Source organism: Dryobates pubescens, chromosome 20, assembly GCF_014839835.1.
Source record: "Dryobates pubescens isolate bDryPub1 chromosome 20, bDryPub1.pri, whole genome shotgun sequence".
Lineage (NCBI taxonomy): Eukaryota > Metazoa > Chordata > Aves > Piciformes > Picidae > Dryobates > Dryobates pubescens.
The window spans coordinates 21,675,989-21,685,204 of NC_071631.1; the positions used below are offsets into that span (position 1 = coordinate 21,675,989).

Genomic DNA, 9,216 nt, shown 5'->3' on the forward strand with positions numbered 1-9,216 from the left:
CCCTGCCAGAGCAGCATCACCCAGGCAGTCTGCACAGGAATGCATCCAGGGGGGGGGTTGGAAAGTCTCCAGAGAAGGAAACTCCACAACCTCCCTGGGCAGCCTGCTCCAGGATTTTGGCACTCTCACTGTAAAGGAGTTTCTCCTCACGTTGAGGTGAAATCTTCCATTGTTCAAGCTTGAACCTGTTGTTCCTTGGCTTATTACAGCCACCAAAAAGAGCTCGGCCCCATCTACTTGACCCCCACCCCTCAGATATTGATAGACATCGATCAGATCCCCTCTCAGTCTTCTCTTCTCCAGACTAAACAGTCCCAGGGCTCTCAGTCTCTCTTCACAGGGGAGATGCTCAAGTCCCCTAATCATCCTCGTGGCTCTCTGTTGGACTCTCTCCAGCAGGCTCTGTCTCTCTTGAACTGGGGAGCCCAGAACTGGACACAGTATTCCAAGTGTGGTCTCAGCAGGGCAGAGTAGAGAGGTAGAAGAACTTCCCTAGACCTGCTGATCCCAGTTTTCTTGATGCCTCCCAGGATCCCATTGGTTGCTTCTCCTCTTCTTCCTGTCCTCGCCCGAGACTCCCTGACCAGGCCATCTCCCGGCTCCTCACCAGCTGTGCTTGCCGCGGGTCACCAACCTTCCATCAGCTCGGCCGGGCCGCCGCAGTTCCGAGACGAATCCTCCTCCTCAGTCGCTGCCGCATCCTCTGTCGGTGCCTCGGGCCACGTGCTGAGAAGCAGGAGGCGATGCCTGTGTGCTGGGAGCTGCTTCGTGGGCAGAGGCCGCGCCGCCGAGTTCCCTGTGCAAGGGGACGGCCCTGGGCTGCGGCTGGCTCTGCTGCCAGGGAGATGCCCAGTGCGGGCGGAGGGGCGGGGGGCCCGCGGTGGGCAGTGATTGTCCCGGTACCCTGCGTAGCACTCCGGGCGGCTGCTATCGAGCGTGCAACCAAAGCTCTCCAGTAGGACGTTCCCCACCGCCCCTTCTGTCCCACTCCATGCGCAGCTTTCGTCCTCGACTTGCTGAGCAGACTTGCCCGGCCCCCGGCTGCCCTGAGACGCCCCGAGCCCAGCTCTATAGGCTTTCGTGTGATTTACGCGCAGGGTATTGCTTTAAGGAAAGATGCCTTTACGTCTCCGGGGGTCTTGCTCCCAGCTCTCTGCTCCGCGGATCAAAATCCCCCCCGAGAATTCTCTGTGCCACGGCTGCTGGAGGTCTTTCAGTCCCGCGGAGCCGTCGAGGTTCAGAAGCAGGGTCCCAGGAGGGTCAGGCACTCCGAGTGGCATCTCAGCAGAGCGGAGCGCAGGGCGCATCCCCGGGACAGGCGGCAGAAGTAGCTAAAGAACGGGTGGCGATGGGTGGCTCACGCTGCCCGCCCCGCCTGCAGCAGGCCCCGAGCCCGGCCCCGTCCCGCCCCCGTGGCCGCGCTCCGGCTGTGGCGGCGCGGCCATGTCGGGCGGGCGGACGTCGGTCTGGCTGTGGCGGCTCTGCAACCTCCTCATGGCTGCGTTCTTCGGGCTGGCGGCCGCCGTGCAGGTGAGGACGGGGCCGTCTGAGCTGGGAGCCGCCGGCGGCGGCCCCGCTGCGCTCCCGTCCGGTGCCCTCCCGCAGGGAGTGGCCCCGGGCCAGGCGACCGCTGCGGGGTCTCAGTGCGCATCTGTCGGCCACAGGTGAATGACCCCGACGCCGGGCTCTGGACGGTGAGTACGGGAAGCACCGAGCAGCTGCAGCGAGGCAGATGCCAGGTTCGGGGCTGGCCCTGCCCCGCGGCCCCGGCCGCCCTCCGCCCGTCGCCGGGGGTTGTCGACGGCCCCAGCTCCGCTGTGCTGCGGGACCGCCGGAGGACGCCGCCGGCTGCCGTTAGCTGGAGAGCAAGAAGGCGGCGGGAGAGCGATCGCTGCCCTGCAGCGGCGGCTGAAACCGCCCCGTGTCTCATTCCGGCTCAGTTTCGCTCTTGCCCCCGGCTCAGCGTTGCTTCCCCTGGCAGAACTCACCGAGCTCCTGCCGTCCCGCGGGACTCTGTGCCGGGGCCATCTCCCGGCTCCTCGCCAGCTCTGCTTGCCGCGGGTCACCGCCCTCCCGCCAGCTCGGCGGGGCCGCCGCAGTCCCGATTGGAGCTCTCCTCCCTGTCTGCTGCCGCAGCCTCTCTCAGTGGCCTGGACCCGCTGCTGAGGGGCAGGGTGCCCTGCTGTGTATGCCAGCCTTGGGCTGTGGCAGCAATAGGCGCTCTGCTGCCAGGGTAGATGCCCAGTGTGGGCGGAGGGGCTGGCTGCCCGCGATGGGTGGCGAGTGTCCCGCAGGGCCTTTCCCTGGGGTTCAGAGTGCAGGGCGAGGGCTGTCTGGGCAGCGAGGGGTCGGTAACCCAGCAGCTGAGCAGCAAGGACTGGCACTAGCTGATGCTGCAGGATTTTTGGGGGCTGGTGCTGAAGATGAGCAGTGCCAGTGGGAGGGGGGCTGGCAGCTGCTCTCCCCACCTGGCAGTCTGTGGTAAAGGGGAGCAGCAGCCATGTCGAGGGGGCTGCTGCTTCTCCTGAGAAGCTTTGCTGCACTCATTCCTGTTTCATCAACAGGTTGTCTACTTAGTGCCTGCTGCTCTGACACTGCTTGTCAGCATGAAGCCCTCAATAACAGGTATGGTCCTGCTGTGTAGAAGAGAGTCTCTGCTCCCATCTGCCCTCAGAATGTTTGGGAGTTTGTGTTTTGGGGTTGTTTGTTTGTTTAATTGAGTCACAGATTAAGAGCAGGCCACCTGGAAATGTCCCTCTACGTTATGAGGACTAAATGGTGTGAGGCCTGCTTCTGAAGCTAGTCAGTGGTTGAGTGCTGGTGGCTGGTTGTGCAGCAGGTGAAGGGAGGAGCCCTGCTGCTGGCATGGCCTCACCTTTGCACCCCGACTCTGAGCACTCAGCTCCGGAGTGGAGCTCAAGGCTGCGAGTGTGCTCTGGGGCTGGCACCTTGGTTCTCTTCACTTCTAAGAGGCTGCTGAGATACTGGAATGGGCAGCCCATGGAAGCTTTTGATGCCTTCTCCCTGCAGGTGTTTAAAGCCAGGCTGGATGAGGCTTTGAGCAACATGGGCTAGGGTGAGGTGTCCCTGCCAATGGCAGAGGAGTTGGTAATAGATGATCTTCAAGGTTCCTTCCAACCCAACCCATTCTAGGAGGCATCTAGATGATGGAGAGCGGCTTGGCAAGGTCCTGTGCCAGCTCCCTCAGCACTCTCAGGTGGATCCCTCTTAGCACAGTGGCCAGGTGCAGTTCCAGCAGGACTTTTGCCTCTCTCTTGTCCTCTCTGCATGACCTAACAAGATCCCTGACGAGGCAGAACCAGAACGTTGGCATGGCTTCGTGCCCCACCTCGGCACTCAGGCTGCATCCCTTCAGGGCCTATGGGTTTGTGAGTGCTCAGTTCCCAGGTGCTCTCTGGCCCTCACCGACCAAGGGAGAGTCTTCCATTCTCCAGACCGTTTCTCTCCCTCCCAGGCTCTGGGATTCCTGAGGCCCAGCCTGGGCAGCAAAGGCTGAAGCCAGGAAGCCCTTCAGTAACTCTGGCTTCTCTGCATCCTGTGTCCCCAGGGCTCCCTCCTCATTCAGCTGCAGGCCCACATTCTGCCTGCTCTTCGTTCACCACGGAGGGATTTGAAGAAGGCCTTCTTGTTCTCTTTTACTTCCTTTGCCAGATTTAATGGCCAGAGGGCCTTGGCTTCCTCACTGCATCCCTCCCTTGGCTGGCAGTGTTCCTAGCAGCCTCCCAAGTGACCTGTGCCTTGTCCCACACACTGTGAACTTCTTTCTCCCATGTGAGTTTTTGCAGCAGCTCCTTGCTCATCTGTGCAGGTCTCCTGCCTCCTCAGCCTGATTGTGGACTTGGAGGAATGCATTGCCCTTGAGCTTGGAGGAAGTGGTGTTTGAACATCACCCAGCTCTCCTGGGCTGCCCTACCGGCTAGATCCTGGCCCATGGCCTTCCTCCCAGCAGCTCTTTGTCGAGGTCAGAGTTAGGCCCTGCCAAAGACCAGTGCTGAAGTCCTACTTCTTGCCCTGCTTGCTCCTTCTGGGGTCCTCATCTCCAGCATCTGCTGGTCACTGCATCCAAGGCTATCCCCAGGCTTTCCCTCCCAAACCCAGACCCTCTTTGTTCTAAGTTGAAGCAAGGCCCAGCAGCACAGCTCTCCTGGTTGCTTCCTTAAGGCCCTGCCTCAGAAAGTTGTCATCAGTGCAGGGCAGGAACCTTGTGGGCTGTGTGTGCCTGGCTGTGTGGCCTTCCTGGCAAGGATCAGGGTGGCTGCTGTCACCCCTGAGCCCCAGGGCATGGGGAGGTGGTAAAGGAAGTGGGGGGCCTGGAGGGGTTGAAGGCAATGAGGGGAGAAGGGGTGGCTGTGGCTGTTAGTTTGGGGGAAGTGGGGGGGGTGGAGGGGGTGTGGGCAGTGAGGAGATTCGGGGGGGTGGAGGGGGTGGGCACTTTGAGGGGAGTGGGGGGGCTGGAGGGGGTGGAGGCAGAGAGGAGATTCGGGTGGGTGGAGGGGTGGGGGCTGTGGGGAGGGAGTGAGGGATGAGAGGGACCTGTGATGGGGGAAGGGTGGTGGAGGTGGAGGTCGTTTGGGTTTTAGAGTTGATGGTTCAGTAGCACTGGGAGAGGGAATCTGGGGACGTCCTGGAGGTGGTGTGGTTGGTAAGGCCGAGGGGCTCTGGGGACGTCCTGGAGGTGGTGTGGTTGGTAGGGCCGAGGGGCTCTGGGGACGTCCAGGAGGTGGTGTGGTTGGTAGGGCCAAGGGGCTCTGGGGACGTCCTGGAGGTGTGTGGTTGGTAGGGCCAAGGGGCTCTGGGGACGTCCTGGAGGTGGTGTGGCTCGAGGGGCAAAGGGGCCTGGTGGGCGAGGAGGCTGCCCTGGGCTGGGGGGGCTGCGAGGCTGCTCCTGGGGCTGCAGGGCTGCAGGGCTGCGGGAGGGCGAAGGCTCTGTTCTGCCAGCCTGGGGTTGGGGCCAGCTGTCCATCTGTGTGCGCCTGTTCAGCCACTCTCGTGCTTCTGCCCTGGCTTTGCTTTCCCTGTGGAGACAGGAGAGCCTTTGAGTCCTCCCAGCAGCCAGCGCAGGCAGCAGGCAGGGGCAGAAGTCCCAACTCACTTTTGCCTCTTCTTGTGACACAGCATTGCCAGGTAGCACAGCAGAATGGTCACTGGCACAGTAACCACAATGGCAGCTGTGGCCACCAGACAGCTCTCCAGCACCCTCTGGGGACACTGAGGGCTCTGGGTGTCCTGGGCAGCATCCCCAGTTGTGCTTCTCTCCTGGGCCATACCTGGAGGAGCAAAGGCAGCGTTAGGTCTGCAGCAGGGAGAGCCTCCCCTCCCTCCCCTCCCTCTCCCTGGGCCAGTTCCCACATGCTGAGGGGGAAGCTGCCCCTTCTCAAAAGGCACTTGAGCCTTGCTCTCCCTTTCTGCCCTTTCTCCAGCCTGGGCATTGCTTTCCAGCTCAGCTCATGCAGCTTGGAGCTGGGATCGACTCCTGGACCCCTTCCCTTCTTCCCCCTGTGCAGGCCACAGCATGGCCAGCCCTGTGTCTGCAGCCTCCTGCTGCCGAGGCTCAGGGCTAAGGCAGGGGGAAGGATACCAACCCTGTTCTCTCTCCAGCTCATCCAGCGCTCTCCTGAGGGCTTCAAAAGCCCTGTGGGAAATCTTTCCCTGCTCAGCTACATCCTTTGCCCTTGGAGGACCTAAACAGAAGGGGTTTAGCTGAGTTTCAGACGACTGCAGTGGGGAAGCCCAGGGCCAGGCTGTGAGGCCGGCAGAGACTCACCCTTGCGGCGCCTGCCAGGCTGCAGTGCACGCCGCGGGGGAGGAGCTGCCTGAGTCCTCCCTTCGGGCCGAAACTCCGGGGGCTCCAAGAGGATCCGGAGGTCCGGGTGTTTAGCTGGGGAGCCGAGGCCTCCTCCAGCCTCCTCTAGGAACAAGCAGAGATGGGAAACCTTTCATTGCCTGTGGGGATCCACCTCTGCCTCAGGGACCTGCGGGCGCTGGAAGGGGCTCAGGAACACGGAGGGAGGGAACCACAGGAACCCAGGGCTCAGAGCTCCTGACCTCCTCACTGGGGCTGTTCCCAACAGCTCAGGAGCCTCCCCAGGGAGGGATTGCAGCCTGCACACAAGCACTGGCTGCTCTCCTGTAGTAGGCAGCTGCTGCTCTGGAGCCTGGGTTGCCAGCTTAGGGCAGCCCAGGGCTCACAAGTCCCTTTCATTCCCCATCCTGCTGGATGCTGCCAGCTGAGCAGGGCACAGCAATTACCTGAGGAGCTGCTGGCTGGAGGCACCTTGGTTGCTTCGGCAGAGGCTGGCGGTGAAGCAGTGCTGCCTTCCAAAGCTGCCTGCTGCTCAGCCTCTCGCTCCCTCTCTGAAGAAAGCAAGCAGGAGAGCTGGGTGAGATGGAAGCCTTCCCCATCAGGGAGATGGCATCTCCAGGAGGCAATCCAGCTCAGAGAGATGGAGCAGGCTGACAAGAAGAGCAGAGGGAAGGGTACCCACCTTGCTGTCCTCTCTCCATTTGCTCCAGCAGTTTCCTGACAGCTTCAGAAGCCTTTCTGGAAATCTCTGCCTGGACAGATGGGTAAATAGCGCTTGGAGGACCTAAGCAGAAGAGGTTTAGCTGAGTTTCTCAGGAGTGGAATAGAGAACAGCAGTGCTTGGGCTGTGAGGTCAGCAGAGCCTCACCGCTGCGACGCCAGCCGGGCTGCAGTGGACGATTCCAGCCGTGCTGCAGGGCTCGTTGCCAGGGGGGCATTGAGCCAGTCCTCGCTGCAGGCACATCTGTACCTAAAGAGCCAGAGAAGGTCCTGTCAGCTCTTGGCACCTGCCTGGGCAGAACTGAGTCACAGAAGCCTTGAGGGGCTGATGGCAAGGGAGGCCACCCCGGGCAGGTCTGTGTCCTCATGCCTGCTGAGGCAGCCAGCTAGGTGAGCCTTGGGCTTGGAGCTGGCAGCTCTCAAAGGGAGGGAAGAGCCAGGCCCTACCTGTGCCATGTGCCAGAGCCTTAGTCTTGGAGCCCGGGCGGGAAGCTGGAGGGCCTTGGCCTCCAGGCAGCTCTGCAAAGAAGCACAGCAGGGAAGAGCCTCTGAGACACAGCTGCAGACAGCTCTGCAGGAGGCAGCGGCAGCGAGTGCCGCTCAGAGCCGGGCAGCCCACGGCACTCAGCTCTGCCCTCCCCTCAGGAGCAGGCTGCAAAGAGTTGCAGCCTGCCTGCAGTGGCAGCGTGCTGGGAGCACACGGAGCTCTGAGCTCAAGGCCAAGCAGCCCCCTGGCTTGGCAGCAGCTCCTGCTCCAAGGGGCCAGAGAGAGCTTCTGAAGGCAAAGGGCCCTGGGGCACATGGCTGAGCCCTCCTCACTCCCCATCTGGCCCTGTTCTTGGCTGCAGGTCAAGAATGGGCCAAGAGATGGAGGAGTGAGCACGAGGATCTGGAGGCAAAGGGCACAAGGAGCTGCTCTTGGCACACTGTCAGTGTTTGTCCTTTCAGGGAAAGGGAGAGTGGGAAGGTACCTGCGCGGTGCTCCGAGGGCTTGAGAGCAAGCTGCAGGTGTGGAGCTGGATAACCAGGGGCTCCTCCATCCTCATCTAGAAGCAAGCAGAGATGGGGAATGGTTCATTGCAGGGCGGCATCCCCCTGGGCCTCGGTGGCCTGTGGGCACTGGAAGGGGCTGAGGTGCCGAGGTGGAGCAGGGAAGGTGGAGATTGCTGAAGCTGCAGAGGGGCCTGGGGCCCTCAGGCACCCAGAGCAAGGCCTTGCTGAAGCGCTGGAGGGAAAACCTTCAGCCCCAAGCTTCTCGGGGGAAGAGCCTCTGGCCAGGCAAGGCTGCACCAGCCCTGCTGCTTACCTGCTCCTCGGGCTCGCAGTGGAGCTCCACCCACAGCCCTGACTTGCAGGGCCATGAAGAGGAGGAGAAGAGGAAGAGGCGATGAGTGAGGGCCATGGCTCTCTGCTCTCCGACCGACTCTGCTGCGGCTGCCGCTGCAACTTCCACGCTGTGGCTGCTGCTGCTGCTGCTGCTGCAGTGGAGCCCAAGGGCTGAGGGGCTGTGTTTGTAGGGAGCAAAGCTTTGTGACAACAGAGGGCACCTTGTGACCTCACAGCCAGGCCCAGGCCCCTGACAGCCATGTGGTGACCTCACAGCCAGGAGGCCCCTGACAGCCATGTGACCACAGCCAGGCCCAGGCCCCTGACAGCCATGTGGTGACCTCACAGCCAGGCCCAGGCCCCTGACAGCCATGTGGTGACCTCACAGCCAGGCCCAGGCCCCTGACAGCCATGTGGTGACCTCACAGCCAGGCCCAGGCCCCTCACGCCATGTGGTGACCTCACAGCCAGGCCCAGGCCCCTGACAGCCATGTGGTGACCTCACAGCCAGGCCCAGGCCCCTGACAGCCATGTGGTGACCTCACAGCCAGTCCCAGGCCCCTCATGGCCATGTGGTGACCTCACAGCCAGGCCCAGGCCCCTCGCAGCCATGTGGTGACCTCACAGCCAGGCCCAGGCCCCTCATAGCCATGTGGTGACCTCACAGCCAGGCCCAGGCCCCTGACAGCTATGTGGTGACCTCACAGCCAGGCCCAGGCCCCTAATGGCCATGTGGTGACCTCACAGCCAGGCCCAGGCCCCTCATAGCCATGTGGTGACCTCACAGCCAGGCCCAGGCCCCTAATGGCCATGTGGTGACCTCACAGCCAGGCCCAGGCCCCTCATAGCCATAGCCCAGGGTAACTGCTCTTGGGGAGCTGCTGCAGCACAACCAGCAAAGCTTCCCTCCTGGGGAGGGGATCACATCTTACTGGGCAGCTGTGCCCAAGGACTGGATGCAGGATGCTCTGCAGTGGGCAGCTGCCAGCCTGGAGCCCAGCTGGACACCTTCAGGGGGCTCAGGGCTCACAAGTCCCTTTCACTCTCTCCTGGCAGTGCCATTCAGCTGAAGCTACACCTGGGGCACAAACCTTGTCAGGACACTCTGCAAGTGACACCTGCCCCTGGGCTTCTGCTGCTTGTGCCAAGCTCTGTGGAAAGGGAGGACTGAAGCAGCACAAGTGTTGTATCTCTGCACTGTCCTTTCCATTCCCCAAGGGCATTTGCCATTTGAGTCCGTGGGAGACCCAGATTCTGTGCTCCTGCCACTGCTGAGCTGCAGAAGCTCTGCCAAAGGGGAAATGGATCACAGCATTGGGTTATGCTGAGCTCTCGAGTCCTGGCAG

At 62.1% G+C, this 9,216-nt stretch overlaps 1 long non-coding RNA gene across 1 annotated transcript; it reads left to right on the forward strand.

Annotated features, from left to right (window-relative positions):
* The first annotated feature begins 1,390 nt into the window (after nt 1-1,390).
* Nucleotides 1,391-2,639, forward strand: LOC128898231 (uncharacterized). Its single transcript, XR_008462757.1, has 3 exons — nt 1,391-1,530; nt 1,665-1,694; nt 2,565-2,639. It is a non-coding gene; the product is annotated as an uncharacterized LOC128898231 (long non-coding RNA).
* The last annotated feature ends 6,577 nt before the right edge of the window (nt 2,640-9,216 follow it).